The sequence below is a fragment of the Zootoca vivipara genome, chromosome 6 (assembly GCF_963506605.1).
Source record: "Zootoca vivipara chromosome 6, rZooViv1.1, whole genome shotgun sequence".
In the NCBI taxonomy this organism is placed as follows: Eukaryota; Metazoa; Chordata; class Lepidosauria; order Squamata; family Lacertidae; genus Zootoca; species Zootoca vivipara.
Window position 1 is genome coordinate 41,290,122 of NC_083281.1, and position 18,296 is coordinate 41,308,417.

Here is an 18,296-nt window from a genome sequence, read left to right on the forward strand (position 1 = left end):
GCGCTGTGAATGCCCCACTCTGAAACATTAGAGTCACTGCCAGTTGGTGTAGGCAGCACTGAGCTATATGGACCAGTGCTCTGGCTGTATAAGGCAGCTTCCTGTCTTTGAACTGCCCTTTCCTCCATGATTCGCCATTCTGTTTTCCTCCTACCCCACACATTCTTCCATCTTCCATCATGCTGATTTCCATTGTTCTGCGCCACCCCTGACTACGCTGCATACCGTCATTGTACATGCCACAGCACTGCACAGCCTCCTGCCACACTGAATACTTTTTATTCTGCATTGCACCAGCCTGCACTGCACTACAGTGCATGCCACATGGCTCTGACTTCTATTATTTGGCATCTCACACTGCACTGCACCTGTCGGGCTCTGCATTGCACCACATCCTGCTGCACTGCATCTCACTGCACTGCACGCTCTTGCATCATTCTGCACTGAACTCCAGCAGCACTAGGCCACATCCCATAACATTGCACCCCATTAGCTGCCACTGACACAGATGTCCTTGCAGTTATTTCCTTCTCCTTTGCAGTGCCTCGCCGTGCGTCAGTTTCATTCCTTTGCAGCACTCTTGTTGAAGTTTAAGACGCGGACCACAAATGAGCAAAGGTTAAGGAGGGTTAAGGAGCGGCAGAGGCTGCCTTTCTCCTCCTCTTGTCTTTCCGTGTGCCAAAGAGGAAGGGAAGGATGTGTCCGAGTGGCACTCCCTCCCCTCTCTCTCTTGATGTTTGCATTAACCTGGCTGTCACCAGCTGCTGGCAGTGTGCCGCAGTCATTAGCTTCCCCAGTTTGGCAGGAGTTGCCTGGACTCTTTGTAGAAATAATTCCAGCTTGTTAAATTCGCAAGGAAGGTTTGGGTATTATTATTGACTAGTGTGCGGTGCCCCTTGCAGGCTCTGAACTTATCAACAGCTTCTCATTTCCTGTTCCTGCCACCCCCACCTGTACAATGATGGGCTTCCACATCCATTTATTCTGCCACCTCTGGCCCATGATCTTCCCACGATGTCACCCTGGGGCCTTCGATGGCAATGCAGACGGGTTCGTTGTGGTTCCATTGAAATAGACAGGCACCAGTGTGCCTTTGCCCTTAGGGGCTCAGACCGTTTGCAAAGGCTTCATGCTAATAGGGTTTGATCCCCACTCCTGACAGGCCCAGCCGATACAATGAGGCTCTCAGGCCCACTGGGTGGTTGGGGAGGTGGCGGGAGGAGAATGGTGGGGTGGTGAAAGGAGATGACAGAGGTGTAGCAGAACAGAGACTGACAACTCTTTCCCTGGAGCATAGGAGCTTGCCTCAACCACTCGCCTCTTAGGCCAAGGAGAGAAAGAGAGCTGGCATTAAAGGCTCATAATTAAAACCCTCCTGTCAGGGTATTAATACCTAAACACAACTGGCGCATACATTAGCTGAGATCCCGCGGGGGTTGTTGTGCCACTTTTATTTGATAAGTCTAATTAATTTATTTCTCCTCGCACACCGAACGCAGCTTTCCGGCAACGCTTTCCGGCATCTCAACAGCTATCCATTGCTTTAACTGGGAGGCAGTCTCATTGAAAACTGTGAGGCTTAACTCTGAGTAGGCAAGTGCAGAATTGCAGTGTAAAAAGGCCCCTTCTAAGTTAGACTAGCTTGGGGAGAACCAGGAATATAGATTTGGGCTTGAGGAGGCTGTGAGCTCAGTTCTGGTTCTGGAAACAAATTTCTGGGGTTGAGTTTGTGAGTATGTTGTTCTTGGCTGTGGATGGTGGACATTTGGGTTCTAGTAAGAAAAAAATGGGGGGCAGATCCATACCATACATTTAAAGCATATGACTCCCCCCCCCAAAAAAAATGGGAGAATTTGTAGTTTGTTAAGGGCATGTGGAATTGTATGTCTTTGAGGGGAAACTTCAGTTCCCAGGATTCTGTGGGGAAGATCGTGTGCTTTAGATGTGTGTAGGATGCAGTTTTAAATCCAAAACTCCCAAACTGTGTGCCACAAGAAGGCCTGAAGCCATGTTAGATGTTGGTTGGGGCACTGAAGCTGGGTGCCCCACTCTCTCTGTCAATATATGGGCAGCGGCATCAATCTTGAGAGGATGCACAAGGATTCTCTGGCACAGCTATGACTCCCATCTAGAAGGGCATCCCAGAAGCATCACCACTGTGCAAGCACAGTTCCAACCTTGTCCAGGCAGAGAGGAGGGTCACATACAGTACCTGAATGAAAGATATTCCACAGTTCCATTGACAATTGTTCTTGGGAAATGATAAGAGAATGTATTGAGTCTCCAGTTTTAATCCAGAAAAATAAATCCAATGTGCTCGCATACCGTAAGTTTGGGAAATGCAGAGGCTGATCGTGATCAATGAAGGTTGGTGCCCATTGGGACTGGTAGGGCAGAAGGCAGGGAGGCCAACAGTAGCCAGAGCCAAACCCAGAGCCAACTCATTCTGGTTTTATCTCCATCCTTTGCTCTTCTGAGTTCTACAAGGGCATCACTAAGGAGCAGGGTGCCGACTTGCCCCCCACATTGAGGGAGCCCGGCGTCACATGACCCCCACACCCCCACCCCTGCCCAGTGCGCCAGTGCTCTCCCGTCGTGGCAGGAAGTGCAGAGGGTGAAAACCACCCTCCACACCTCCACACCTCTCTCCCCCACCCAGCAGGCCAGCGCTCGCCCAGGGGCGGCAGGAGATAGTGGCCCCCTCAATACTGAAGCCTCTGCCGCCCCTATAGTTGGTGCCCTTGCTAAGGAGGAGAAAGGGAGCTGATAGCTAGTGACAGCTAGTTGTACATAAAGAGCTTGGTAGATGGGGGCAAGCTGAGGGCAGGCTGAGCTTGGTGGCACAGTGCTCCATCTGCCCTAATGAACCAGCCTCCAGTGATTAGTTACGTCTCCTTGTCTTCCAGGGTTAAGAGCATCTCTCCACTGTCTGCATCTTCCACCCCGATCTTTTCCCCCTTATGGGCTTCTAACCTGGAACCAGCAAGACCCCTTAAGCATGTCTGTCTCTCTCACACACATGCACAGCCCTTCTCTCCTGTATGATAAGCTCATCGGCTCCGCTTCTGCCTGCCTATAAATTGTTGCTGGGCCGCGCCTTGGCTTTCCCGTTATCCCAGACAATAAGTCGAGACACCATCAATCCTCTCTTATGAACCTCGCAGCAGTCCCTTTTATTTCCCTCAAGATAAAACAAGGAGATTGCCTGCCCTGAACCACTAGATATTAAACAGGGCCCCCAGCCCAGGATCTCCAAGAGTTCATTTTGATTGCATTCTCCTTCTGCGTGGGGTGGCTAAACAAACCCGCCTCTCTGCGTGACAGGAAGCAAAATTATAGGAACACACCAGGGGAGAAGGAGAGCGAGAAGAAAACAGATGCAGGGCTGCTGATCTGCTGGAAGCACCAAGGATCACATTCTCTCTGATTAAGGGAGGACCAGAGGGAGTTTGGGATGTGTGGTGGAGAGTCCTGCCTTATTGCAAATGATCTTGGAAATAATCCTTCTACGGGGCTCTGGAGAGGGCAGCTGTACAGGTGGAAATGGCTGGATGTGTTTGACTTCAGGCTAACACGGATATGGAGGGGGGGTCCACAATTCTTCTACAGCCCTCCCCACATCTCAGACCTTTGGGACAGCAGAATCTGAGATGTAGGAGCAATTGTGCCCCCTGCCCTCAGTTTTCTGAATTGCAGGACCCTTAATAGAGCAGGTGTGTGCGATCCAAAAGTGCTCATTCATTTGTATGGAACGGGGGCAAGAGGACGCAATTTGGAAAAACATGTTTGGAACTGCACTGTATGTGACTGTGGCTGCAAACACAAAACCGTATCCTTCAAGTCTAGATTAATTAATCCAGAATAATTGCTCGATGGAACAAGCCGTTTGTTTGCTTGCTTGCTTGCTTGCTTGCTTGCTTGTTTAGTGCTCTACCATAGCTGCCAAGTTTTCCCTTTTCTCACGAGGAAGTCTATTCAGCATAAGGGAAAATCCCTTAAAAAAAGGGATAACTTGGCAGCTATGTGCTCTACGTATGTGGATTTTTGTCTCAAAGACTCAGGGAAGCTTCCAAGGTTTCCTGGTATGTTGCATAAAACTTAACACCATAAAATGTCAAAATATTGATAGGTTCACAATATTCAGGTTCACAGCTTCACAAAACTAACCTCCCCCAGCCAGCAGTTCATTTCCCCACAAAATACTGCCTCTTCATTTTCATTTTCTTTTCATCCTTCCCTTTTCATAGAATCATAGTAGAGTTGGAAGGGACCCCGAGGGTTATCTAGTCTAACCCCCTGCAATGCAGGAATCCCAACTAAAGCATCCACAACAGATGGCCATTCAACCTCTGCTTAAAACCCTCCAAGGAAAGAGAGTCCACAACTTCCCAAGGGAAACTGTTCCAGCTCTTACTCCCAGAAAGTTCCTCCTTATGTTTGGCTGAATCTCCTTTCTCTGCTGCTTCTGTACATCCCTCCCAAAGGAGATACTGGTCTCACTTTCATCCATGATGAACACTGGGGTGGGGGCCCGGGGGCCCTCCTCATGGTACTGGATGCCAACTCCCATCAGCCTCAGACAGACTGGGAACTGAAGTCCCCACGTCTGCTATATATAACAGAAACCTGAAAATGTAGAAACGTCTTTAAGCCATCAGCCACCAACTTTTGGGGGCAAATGGCACATTTGGAATTTTGATGAAATGCCATGGGTACCAGTCACAAAATGATTGCTGTGAGTGGTGGTGGCGCAACACAAAATGGGTGCCGTATCTAAAATAACAGAAAATGGGGACAGGACTGCAGAATGGCGTAGGCATGCCATCCTTCTTCAGCCCCTCAGTCATGAGGGAAGAGGCACCTACATCCGCCACAGCAGCCTTTGCCCTCCTCTCCTCTGGAGGGAAGGCCTCCAATCCTGGCACGCAATGAATTGTGAGCGTGCAGAAGAGGTTGAGCTAGTGCAGATGGGATATGAGCAGGAAGAATACACAATGCACTGTGCGTTTTCAAGTGGTTGAGACCTTTTGCAGGTAGCACCAGAGGTAAAACTCGTGCCCATCTAAACATACCCCTAAATGGGACTTTGATCTATAGGGCAAAGCTGGTGATTTGACCCCCGTGGCTTCCCTGCAACAACTTTTGCAGTTTCATAGAGGTACTGAGAATTCTCCGGAAGAGACCCTGAGAGGAACGACAGCTCCTGGGGTTCCTTTGTGGAGAACGGTGAATGTTAAACCGGTTTGAAACAAGTTTAATTGTGTAATTCCGGAAACCAAATTCTGCAGCGTGAGTGCGCGCACACACTCCTTGTTCTCGCAGAGCCCCCCGTGAGTTAGCTCAGCTCTTCATCCAGGTTTTTGAGGCCAGCTCTGTTTGTCCATGGGCAGGGCTGCACTCCTGGGTTAGGCTGGGGGACATTTTGCCTTTCATCCGCCCAAGGTATCCCGCTGGAGTGCCTTGTTAATCCCCCCCACGTGCCTGAAAGGCCAGGCGATATGTCTGGGCAAATTAGCATGAGTCCTCTCTTCTCGGCTGGGTTAATGCTTGCCTTTTGTTTTAACGCTGGCTTTCTGGCTATAAATATGCATTAGGCTTGGACGAGGAAGCCCCTTCCTTTCCCTCAGCCCCCTTCTCAAGGGAGATCTGCCTTGGCTTTGATAGAGAGCGGCATGCACAAGATGCTCACTCAGAATGGGGAACGAGATGAGCCTCCCTTTGATCTCCATGTCCTTGGCAAAGGCAAAGCGAAGATGGACTCAGAATCAGCAAGCGGTTAACGTGTACCACTCTCAAATGAGGACAAAGACAGGCAGAGGGGGGTGGGCTCTGATTCACCACTGAGCCCGCCTGGTTCCACGGCTCTCTTTCCTTTACCACTACAGGTTTCCCTGGTGGTGTTCCCATTCCCTCTTTTCGCAGCCATACTGCAGCAATGGTGCCATCTGGTGACAGTCAGAGAAATAGCAGCCCTGTGCACCTAGATGCACTTTGCTGCTGTTCAGTTACTTCTAACGCTGTCAACGTACATTTCCTGTGGCAGCACTAATCTCCCTGTCAGAAGAACAGGAGGATCAATATTTCCCTTCTCTGTCTTTGAAATGTATATTCAAACTTACATTTTAACAGAGGTGGTTGCAGGGCTTTATTTAAACATCACTCTTGGAAAATACAAAGGTGTTGTTGCTGCTGCTGCTGCTGCTGCTGCTGTTTACGATTTTGTACCTGTTCCTTTGCTTTCCTTTGGACTACATCAGTGAGGTGGGGGTGGGGCTTGTCATCTGGTTAGCCCAAGACCTTCATACACACTGCCCAGGCTTGCTAATGCAGCAGTTCGACTTGACCCCTTGGAGGTGCCCTTAATGTCAAAATAGGTTTCTAAGTGGTTTACAAGTATAAAAACCTATTACACAAGCATTAAAATATAAGCATCCAGAATTAAAATACACACTAAAACAAAGTCATTGAAATATAAACACCCATAAACAAAAACCACAATCTCATTAAAACAAGACAGTTTGCCTTCATAAACAGGCACATCCTTAAAAGCTGGCAGAATGCCACTACTGAAGGGTGCCTCTCATATTTCAGCAGAAGGTGCAGCCCAGAACCCCAGTGCCACCAGTGAGCAACCCCCTTGTAAAGAGGAGAGTGCCTCTGAGCATGTACAGAGCCCATTTCCCTTACTACCCCTGCACCATCCCCCACACATCTATGGTGGGGCTTCCAGCTATGAGCCTGCTCTCCTCAATATCTGACTGGTAGTTGTTTCGGATAAATTAATCTGGTATAAAAAGGCTCTGATCACGTGTAAATGACATCCTGCTCCAAATCTTTTGCTGAGGCTTCAGCCACAGCCAGTTTAACACTTCTAATGAACATTATAATTTTTCTTCCTTGACATGGATGTCACCATAAAGATGAGGCTTCAGTCCCCAATTGCTCTAGTTACCTCTGAGCAGAAAGACAGGTGGATATAAAAAGCATATTTATATAGGGGTGTTTCGTACGTATGGCATTGTGGAGGGGTGGGAGAGGGAGCAGGCTGGAGGGTGAGTGTGAACGAAAAGAGATTGGAAGAGAGGGAATGAACCACATGTAGATTTATTTTTATGCCACACCAGCAGGGAAATAAAGGCATCAATAAATTATATTATTTCTCCAGCCGCTCTGCTAACATGTACAAGACGTCTGGTGCTGACAGCAGGCGCCAAATTGAATGACAAACTCCATTTCCAGGTGCATTTCACAGGGATACCCAGAATCATAGAATCATAGAGTTGGAAGAGACCACAAGGGCCATCCAGTCCAACCCCCTGCCAAGCAGGAAACACCATCAAAGCATTCTTGACATATGGCTGTCAAGCCTCTGCTTAAAGACCTCCAAAGAAGGAGACTCCACCACACTCCTTGGTAGCAAATTCCACTGCCGAACAGCTCTTACTGTCAGGAAGTTCTTCCTAATGTTTAGGTGGAATCTTCTTTCTTGAAGTTTGAATCCATTGCTCCTTGTCCGCTTCTCTGGAGCAGCAGAAAACAATCTTTGGGGAAATCAAGAATGGGGAAATCAAGACTGGACGGGGGTAGGGACAGAGCTGATGAAGGTTGATGTTTCATGCTGCCGGACCTTCCTCCCCCATTCCCAGCTGGCTTAGCACCCCTTGACTTTCTTTTGCTGCTCCATAGGCAGTTGCCGACTTTTGTTCTGGTTCTGCTCCTGTGCTTTTAACGGCAGCCCAGCCTGCAAGAACAACTTAACAGGCACCTGTATCCTGGCATGGAGCTCCAGTGATTGTGGTGGGACGGGAACACACTGAGTCGCTCCCTGAGTCTTCAGACCCCCCACTGAACCAGTCTTGTGGCTGCTTTATTAAGCATAGAGATTCATGGGGAGCTCCATGTAGCAACGGCTTTGCAAACTTAATGTGCAAGGTGGAGCAGATTTGTCACAGCCTGCAGAAAGCGAGGGGTTCGTGTCCTCTAAGAGACCAATGCTGGAAATTAAGCAAGTTAAATTAAACATGGCAACGGTAAAGAGAAGTCATTGGCGCTAGTCAACCAGCCTTTTGGCTGTCTCCACACAGAGGTGCCTGGGACAATTGCCCCATGCATGTAACAAAATGAGCAGGTTTCATGATCCATTGCTGCCTTCTGTAGCTGTGTATGCACTCTATTTTAAAAGCACATTCCTTCCTTCAAATAGTTCTAGGCACAATAGTTTCTCACACACATAGAGTTACAATTCCCAGCAAACTACAGTGCCCAGAATTATTTGACAGAAAAGACTATGCTTTGGGTGTGCTTTAAAGAGTACAGTGGTACCTCGGGTTACAGACGCTCATAGCTGCCAAGTTTTCCCTTTTCTCGCGAGGAAGCCTATTCAGCATAAGGGAAAATCCCTTTTAAAAAGGGATAACTTGGCAGCTATGCAGACGCTTCAGGTTACAGACGCTTCAGGTTACAGACTCCGCTAACCCAGAAATAGTGCCTCAGGTTAAGAACTTTGCTTCAGTATGAGAACAGAAATCGCATGACAGCACGGCGGCAATGGGAGGCCCCATTAGCTAAAGTGGCACCTCAGGTTAAGAACAGTTTCAGGTTAAGAACGGACCTCCAGAACGAATTAAGTTCTTAACCCGAGGTACCACTGTACAGTACTACTGATCCTAAGCAGTTTCATGTAGGACTTTGTCAGAGCTGAAAGGAGCTCCATCTTTGAGTGCTTTGTTCAGAGTTCATTGCGCGAGGAATAAGAAATGATTTGCTTCTTAGAGTGATCCCTGATTGGCTAGGATAATCTTTGGGACCCATGTAGGAATCATTTTTCTTGCTCTAATAGGCTTCCTTTGACCTTACAAATTCCAACACAATACTGTTGGAAATTTGATTGTCCGCATAGTGTTATGATAGTGCGTGGTTCCTATTTGGCTGGGGTCAATCACAGAGAGATGGAGAAAATAAACTGTACTGAAGTAGCTTCAGATGGGAAAGAGCTAAGGGAATGTGGCTGTAAACAATAAGAATTATCTTTACAACACAAAAAGTAGGCTGGAAGGCTTTGGAGTGTTGAGTGCCCCTCCTCACAACTTCTGAGGTGAAAACTGACCTGAAGAATAGTTGGTCTTGCACTTCTTCTAAGGGGCTAGAAAATCCACAGGCAAGGAGATGCACACCACAGATGTTCTTCAAGTTAATTACTCCCGACTAGGTGAGCTCTCACAAATGTTACAGGCCAGTGAAGATGAAGCTAGCAAGCTTTGCTTGCCATGCACGAGTGCACCTGGCAGTGGGAATTCTGGTGGAAAGGAACCAAACAGGATTCCACGTCCCACCTTGGACCTTGGCAACATATGGTGCAATTAGAACGGAGTTAGGGGCTCTTCTGTTTCAGTGAGCAGGGAAAGAGAGAATCTTTGTGAGGGAATGGATTTCTGAAGCTGGAGGGTAATTGGACACCCTTACCTTTGCACACACGCTTCTTTTGATTCATAATAGAAGCCAGTGGGAGGGGCAGGCTAAGGTAGCATCGGCATAGTCCTGCAGGCCTTCCCAATCTGGTTCTCTCCAGCTGTTTTGGACTATGATTCCCATCAGCCCCAGTCAACACAAATGGGAATGGCAGTCTAAAACAATTAGACGACACTAGGTTGATGAAGGCTGTATTGCTATAGCAGAAACTTTTTTAAAAAAGAAAGAAAGCCTACTTCATCAGGGAATTCACTTGCAGAAGACTGTACCCTTGCAAATGTGAACAAGAGAACATGGAAATGTGCTTAGCATTTTGGTGTCCTAGGAGCGTGGGTTTTCTGATTACCAGCTGTTAGCTTCATTTTAGCATTAAATTTGAGATACCTTCATTATAAAATTTAGATTAGCAAATGTGGTCCAGAGTAGAGCTCGTGTTGGAACTTCAATGCTCAGCAGAGACATCTCTGTGTCACATCCTGTGAATACTGTTGCACAACACCCCAATCTCTGAGCAGTGTGGGATTCCAGACACTTATCCAGGGTTTGGCTTCCTCAGAATGAGGAACAGCAGCTACTGTGGTGTTTTCATGATATATGGTTTATTTGCATGCATATACAACCTGAGTCTACAATGGAGGGGCTCACAGCATTAACACCCCAAGACCTTGCTTCTCTCATAGCCCCAGCCTTGGATTCCAACAGAAATCAAACATGCCTCTCTTTATCAGGCCATTGCCTGCCTCCTGCTTCCAGCTTCTAGGTCTCACACACAACACAACTCTGGCTTTTGTCCTTCTAACTAATAGCCAGTTGTAGGAGGGAGACCCAGCCATTTGTTCTCTGGCACACAGCCACTTCCTTTGTTGCCTTAGTGTCTGTTTTGGACAGACAGTAACACATCTGCACACACACATGCACACACCATCATACCTTGGTGTCCTTTCATTCTGCTAAGCTGATAATGAGAGACATAAACCCCGTGATTGAGAGACAGAAGAACAGGCCAGATTCTCTGCTGCTCTGGCCCTCCAGACCTCTCTGTCTGACCTTTGGGACTCTCACCGCACCACACCACCTCCCCATCCAAAATCCTCCCCCTAGACCATGCCCCTCACCAACCTTATTTTGCTTTTATCCTGGAGTGTTTCTGCCTGACCAAAATGTGTCCTTGAACTCTGAGAGTACCTCTTGCTTGTCTGGAAGGAGGATAAGAGAAGGGCATGTGAGTTTGTGGAGAAACCAGCCTGCTGTACAAAGGTAAAAATCAATATTAATTTCCCTGCCCACTTTTGTCTCTGGCCCCACCCACCACTGGCATGTGGTCCCTGGAAGTTTGCCCAAACAGGAAAGCAGCCCTCTGTTTGAAAACGCCTCCAATACCCCAGGCTGTAGACTTCGTTTTCTCCCCCTTCGTTTTCTCCAGGTCACAGGCTGGCAAAAGGCAAGAAGGTGCTCTTATCATTTCTGAACGTGGTCTCTGCTACTGCAGGGAAGGGGCTGGATCTGCCCAGTTCAGCCAGAAATCTTAACAAGACAAGAGGCCTCCAGAGTGAAGTACCATCTTGGAGCAAGGGCAGAAGATGCAAAGGCAAGGAAACCTCCGTGGGTCAATTGAGTGATGGGAGGAATAAAGATAAAGGTCCCGGTGTCATCACTTTCCAGTACAGCCGAGCGTTGTGGAGTATATTTATGGCCGCCATCCTTTATCCACCACGAGTCGTTACCTGAGGGCACGCACTGTCCAGGCAGCTTTAATAGTCCCATAAATCACCGCCGTCCAAAAATGACAACTGAACGTGAGGGAGATGGGAGGGAGGAGCAGCCTGTGGGCTTCAAGGGATGCCTCCCCACCCTTTTTTCGGAAGTGAGCTTCTATTCACTGCAGAAAGAGGGACAGGGCTCTGCTGAAGCTGATATAACAGACAGAAATGGTTTTGGCTGGACAGACAGGTCTGACCTTCTCTCCCCCTCTCCACCTGCAGGGCCAGTTTGGGTGTCTTTCCAGTCCTGACACTCTTTCAGGAGACCCCACAGACACACTCTGGTCACATCCACACCATATAAAGGTAAAGGTAAAAACAAAGTAAAGGACTCCTGGACGGCTAAGTCCAGTCAAAGGCGGCTATGGGGTTGCGGTGCTCGTTTCACTTTCAGGCCAAGGGAGCTGGCATTTGTCCACAGACATCTTTCCGGGTCATGTGGTTAGCATGACTAAACTGTTTCTGATGCAACAGGACACTGTGACGAGTGCAAGAGCACACGGAAACGCCATTTACCTTCCCGCCGCAGTGGTACTTATTTATCTACTTGCACTGGCATGCTTTTGAACTGCTAGGTTGGCAGGAGCTAGAACAGAGCAACCTAGCAATATGATAGCATGCCAGTGCAAGTAAATAAATAGGTACAGCTGCGGAGGGAAGGTAAACAGTGTTTCCATGCACTCTGGTTTCCGTCACGGTGTTCCATTGCACCAGAAGCATTTAGTCATGCTGGCCACATGACCTGAAAAGCTGTGGACAAATGCTGGCAATCTCGGCCTGAAAAGCGAGATGAGCACTGCACCCCATAGTTGCCTTTGACTGGACTTAACTGTCCAGGGGTCCTTATCTTTTACCTTTTACTTGCCTTGGAGTGCACACATCCCAGCTGCTGGATGGGCTTGTCCATTCAAGAACCTCACACTCAGCCCCATTTTGCTTGTGCAAAACCTCATGTAGCTGGGGGAATGTGTCCTCCGAAGCTGTTTCTCCATGTACATGGCCCAAGCTAGATGGTGGTGAAATTATTGCAAGGAATTCAATGCTCATTATAGCTTGAGAAATTTTGCACTGTCCCTCTTTTTTCCACAAGCGACAAGGGGGTCTGTTGTAGGTCAGCCCCTTTTCTCAGGAGGAAAAAGGCCCGATTAAGAGAAAGGTCCTATAATGTTCAAACTGATTTGTCAGGTAAGCTTCAGCTCATCCCTGGCAGAGAATCGCTTGAGCTGGTGACCTAGAAGTGTCACAACCAGTTTTCAGTCCCAAGATTCACGTCATACTGCAGTTCACCCGTTTCCTTTGCTCCTGAGTCTCGGCAAAAGTAATCCTGAAGGAGGCCAGTTCCATTACCAAAACCTTACGAAAAACAACACCTCCCCTTGATTTTGCTAGTTGAATAGGATGGCCCTGGATAAAAATATCACTAGGGAAACAATGTATGCAAATTTATGGGAGTAATTATTATCTTCTCCTTGTCCTCCAGTTTTAAAATTATCTCAAGACTTTTTCATTCTCCTTTACTGTTACTTTTAGTTTCTCCTCCTAGTGTGTGTGTGTGCGTTTAAAATAGGGTTTTGTTGCCATGCTGTTGCATAGATCACACTGCCAACTGGGAGGGCAGCTCTGTGACGTGATGTGTATCATTAAGAATGCTGAAAGACCTCAATTCCTTCTTTGATTCTTGCCTTTCCCAGGACCTCCCAGTCACTACAAGAGGTCCACCTACTACCTCCAGCTCATCACTATCTCCATGAACAGTGCTGCCTGCTAAGTTTCTGTGTGCTGGTCTGCTGTAAAAGGAACAGGGCAGATTTAGCACTGATAACTCTAATGCCACCCTGGAGAGGCTCATTCTTGCTCGTGCCTGTAAAAAAGAAAATGAAATTAAATGCTCTTGTAGACCAATCCAGCAACAGAAATCCACCCGCATAAACCTCTGAATCTGAATCTTAGTCTGAGACCTTCTGAACTGGCTTGAAGTGTTTGGAATGTGGGGAGGGGAGGTGCCAACATCTCTTTACTGTATAGTTTTGATTTTCAACATTTATTTCCACCCACTAAGAACTCCACATGGCTCACAGTGAATTTAGTCAGACAGGTACACCTCTTTTGTGCCATTATTAACAACTCGTCAAGAAATCTGTCTTTCATATGCATAGAGTTTCCATGACTCCATTCAAAGCAGGGGTGGGAGAGACAGTCTGTTTGGTCCACATTTTAACGTTTGTACTTCCCATAACAATACATGGACCAAAACACAGCTATCTTTTGAAACTTGCTCTTCACCTAAATTTGCAGTATAATTCCCCAGCCAAACATGTGCATTTTGGGGGGAAAGTGTACGTAAAAATACTTAATGAAAAGAGCATACAAAGTGCAATACATAGAATCATAGAGTTGGAAGAGACCACAAGGGCCATCCAGTCCAACCCCCTGCCAAGCAGGAAACACCATCAAAGCATTCTTGACATATGGCTGTCAAGCCTCTGCTTAAAGACCTCCAAAGAAGGAGACTCCACCACACTCCTTGGTAGCAAATTCCACTGCCAAACAGCTCTTACTGTCAGGAAGTTCTTCCTAATGTTTAGGTGGAATCTTCTTTCTTGAAGTTTGAATCCATTGCTCTGTGTCCGCTTCTCTGGAGCAGCAGAAAACAATATTTCTCCCTCCTCCATATGACATCCTTTCATATATTTGAACATGGCTATCATATCACCCCTTAACCTTCTCTTCTCCAGGCTAAACATACCCAGCTCCCTAAGGAATTACAGGAAATTGCTTGCAAAAATGTGTATATGATGAGAAATGCACACTAAAACGCTGATGATGTTTAGTGAGGGGTTTTTTAATAATAATAATAAACCACCCGTAAAAAATCATACTAACAAGGAAATATGGCAAACTGAACTTAAGATTGGAAGCAGGAGAAATGGGGAGAAGTGGAAATGGACAGGTCCAGCCACCTGCAAGTCAAAGTGCATCTGAGTTAACTAAAGGCTCTTTCACATTTACCTTCTGCTCCATGTCTGAGCACTCCCACCCCACCCCCGGCTGCTTTCCCCAAGAAAACCCGCTGTGTGACGCAGAATCAGAACAAATGGCAATTTGGGTTTGCTCCCATCCAGCAGTAAAGAGTGGGTTTTCGCAGGGAACGGTCCTGGGTGGGGGAAGTACTCAGACACAGCACTTTAAAAGCACAGACCTGTGCCTAGAAACACAGCACAAAATGAAGCCTGGGTGAGCCCTCAGTAGCACAGAAATGCTTGGTGCAAGTTATTTGGGCTCAGCAGTGGAGCCTCCTGCTTTGCTTTTGGGGATACAGTGCCTCATGGGACAGCACACCTTAACATAGTAAGTAGGGGAGGGGGGATAAAAATCTTAGAATCATAGAGTTGGAAGAGACCACGAGGGCCATCCAGTCCAACCCCCTGCCAAGCAGGAAACACCATCAAAGCATTCCTGACAGATGGCTGTCAAGCCTCTGCTTAAAGACCTCCAAAGAAGGAGACTCCACCACACTCCTTGGCAGCAAATTCCACTGTTGAACAGCTCTTACTGTCAGGAAGTTCTGACAGTAGGTGGAATCTTCTTTCTTGTAGTTTGAATCCATTGCTCCGTGTCTGCTTCTCAGGAGCAGCAGAAAACAACCTTTCTCCCTCCTCTATATGGCATTCTTTAATATATTTGAACAGTGTTGAATCATATCACCCCTTAACCTTCTCTTCTCCAGGCTAAACATACCCACCTCCCTAAGCCGTTTCTCATAAGGCATCGTTTCCAGGCCTTTGACCATTTCGGTTGCCCTCCTCTGGACACGTATCTTACAGTAGAATAATCTTACAGTAGAAAAACCTTATAGTAGAATAAATATGTTCCACTTTAAGGTGCCACAATACTCTTTTGTTGCTTTAGCCATATTTTTGTCAGAAGAGCCATCCATTCGTAAGGTGCCTCAAAGGCCATCTCATCCTACCCTTTGCCAGGGCAGAAAACCCATGGATACAGCCATTGCACTGTGACACAGTGGCGCAGAGGGGGGGGGGCAGGGGAGCCATGGCCCTGGCCACAAATTTCTGAGGGCATGCAACCAGGTGTCCCCGCAATAGGCTCCCTTATCAAGGCCAGAGGTGCAGGGAGGTAAGCCGCGCTTGGGCCAGGCCCTCAGGGCTGGGCAGTGCCTTCTTCTCCTCATAGCCAGCGAAGGGACACCTGTGTGCACCCTGCCCCTGGGCCACCCAAGAGGGAGGGGGGAGGAAAACACTTCTGGAGCCATGGGCATTGCCCAGAGAGCCTCGCTGCAAGGACAGGAGAGCAAGTCAACACAACAGAGCTCCTACCTTCACATTTCTCTTTTTTAAAAAATAAAATAAAATACTTTTTATTAATTTTTCATTAATAGCAATCCAATGGAAACCACATTAATACATTTCCGAATCGTGCCAAATCTCACTACAAGCCAATTAAACAGTCTGAATTAAACATTTTGGCTGATTTCCCGTGTTCCAGGAAGTCATGTTTCTCTGCCTTATCGCTGCTCCCAGGTTGGGGCTAGTTTCCCTTAATTAGATGCTGGCCAGTGAAGGGACTGACCACCAGGGGGGAGCAACACTTGCCCTGCCCCGGGCACCGGCAACTCACGCTACGCCCCTGCTGTGACACATAAAGCATGTTTCAGAAGACACCTTTCAGCCTCCTCTTGCATCAGCATATCCAGTTTCTCTTCAAGTTTCAGGTTGCCAAGTTTCCATTCTTCTGCAAAACTTTGCTGGTGAGAGCAACGTTTTCTCTGCTTCTCTTCACACTCCGCCAATGGAATTTTGGTGAAACTCGACCTTCCGGCATTTTACTTTCTGCCCTCAGCTGACCTGGAGTGCTCTGCTGAGCTGCCGAGGAGCAGATGCAAACTCAATGTTTCCACAGCACCTCTGAACCAGCGAAGTTCCCCCCACCCCGAGGCGGAGGTCGGCTGAGGTGATTCCCTCCTGCCCTCCCCCTTCTAATTGTTTCAGTTCCGGAGTCAAGTAGCTCAATTGAGCAATAATTGCCTCTCTGCCGCCACCCACACAGACCGTGGTAAATAATTAAATGTGGAAATAATATAGCAGATGGAAAGCGGCATGGAGAGAACCCAGAGAAATCAAAATTAATCCTGCTCAGGCAGCTCTGAGCAGCTGCATTTGGCTGCAGGGCTCTGGCAGTGAGAAACCGGAGCGTGGGCCCAGAGGAGATGCCTCGCCGCTGCCACCCCGCCACCGCCACGATATGCTCGGCTGAACGGAGTGCGTTCTCATGGATTCTTTCCCCCATCTGGCCAGCGGAAGACTGTGGGCTGGAGCACAGAGTGGCTGCCGGAAGCTGGAGCAATATGGCCGGCAGGCATTTGGCTGCTGTATGGTGACCTTGCAGAAGGCCGGGGCCAGGGAAATAAAGCAGAAGGAGCTGGCAGAGGCACTTGGGGAAGGAAGAAAGGTGTGATCACAGCCCCCCCCCCCCCGGCAAGCCTGCTCTGCTGCCAGCTGAAGAGCTGGAACAAAGCGAGAAGATGGAGGGAAGGGGGTGTAATAAGGAAATTTTGTGAAAGTCAAGCACATTTTAGGACACCTTCATCACTGTTCCACTCTCGCCCTGCTGCTCCTGTTCCACATGTTCATCACATGTTCCACTCTCGCCCTGCTACTCCTGACCAGTTCTGCCCTATTTGCTCCTGTCTTGGCCCTCTTCGTGGCCAGTCATGGCACAAGATTCAAGAAAACACCCAGCCCTCAGAGAAGGAGACTGACAGTGCGGATGGCGGGAAGCTTCAGAGGCCGCCTCAGGAGAGAGTGGCAAAACAGGGTGCTCAGTGGGCCTATTTGAAGGCGCTGACAGTGATTCCATGCTTGGCTGCACTAGGGAGTTCCCAATAGGAAGATCTCTAGTGCAGTCAATATCCTTCAACACCAGTCAATTGACAGAAAATCATGGGACAGGTGGGCATGGTTTGGGCAATGCTTGGAATGACCTACCTTGTTGAAAAACTTCAGTGACTTAGTTTTAAAAAAATCTCTGGACTACACCTATAAGTGGTTTCCATAATTTCTGGGTGAATTGAACATAAATTAAGGCCATTTAGGGGTAGAACTCTGAATAATTTCTAGTTCATCTCCTAGTTCATCTGACCTTGTGACACCCATTTTGTTAGGCCACTTGCACCCTAGGCAGAAATTTTCCATGTGAATTCAAAAATTCAAATGTGCTTCATATGGGCGGAAAAGAGTTGACAGCCATTATTCTACTCCGCATATGTTGAGGTTTTCTTCATTTTCTTACATGTATTTTTTATGTTTTGGATTCTTTGGGCCCTTAAGCAGAAAGAACATAATTGTTGGGGGAAATAAATCAAACTGTTCGCATCCCACTTTGCATGTGTTTTGATGCTTTCTTAGTCTTCTTATGTACAGTTTATAATTTAATACAGAAGCTTGTAACATGACAAATGGTGTGTGTGTATGTGTGTGTGTGTGTGTAATATGAGGATCATTTAGCTGAACTGAATTGTGAACTGGACTAGTTCATTTTGTAAAGGGATTAACTTAAACTTGAACCAGTTCATTTTTAAAAGAACTCTCCAAGCTCTGGATTTAAGGGAAATGGCCTCAAAGGCCAAATTGGGATCCAGGCCAGGCCTGGATAGGATGGAGCCTGTCATATCAACCTGCCATGATCACAAGTGCCCTATTAAACCAACAAGTAGATGATTTTTTTGGTTGATGGCCTCCTGTTTATGAAATGCTCTCATTAAAAGAGGTGTGCCTGGCACCTAGAGAGCAAGTTTTTAGTGCCAGGTGGTTGTTGTTGTTGTTGTTGTTGTTGTTGTTGTTGTTGTTGTTGTTGTTATACCCCACATTTTCCCCCTCACAGGAAATGGCAGCATTTTTCTAGGCATTTCAATTTGCCCTTCCTTGGATAAGGTGGAGGCAGTAAAGAGCTTTAAAAAAATATTAAAAACAGCTTTCCTGGACTCCAACTCTTCATTATGAACTCTCTCTTTTGTACACTCCACAGTTTTATTTGTGATACATACTTTTGCTC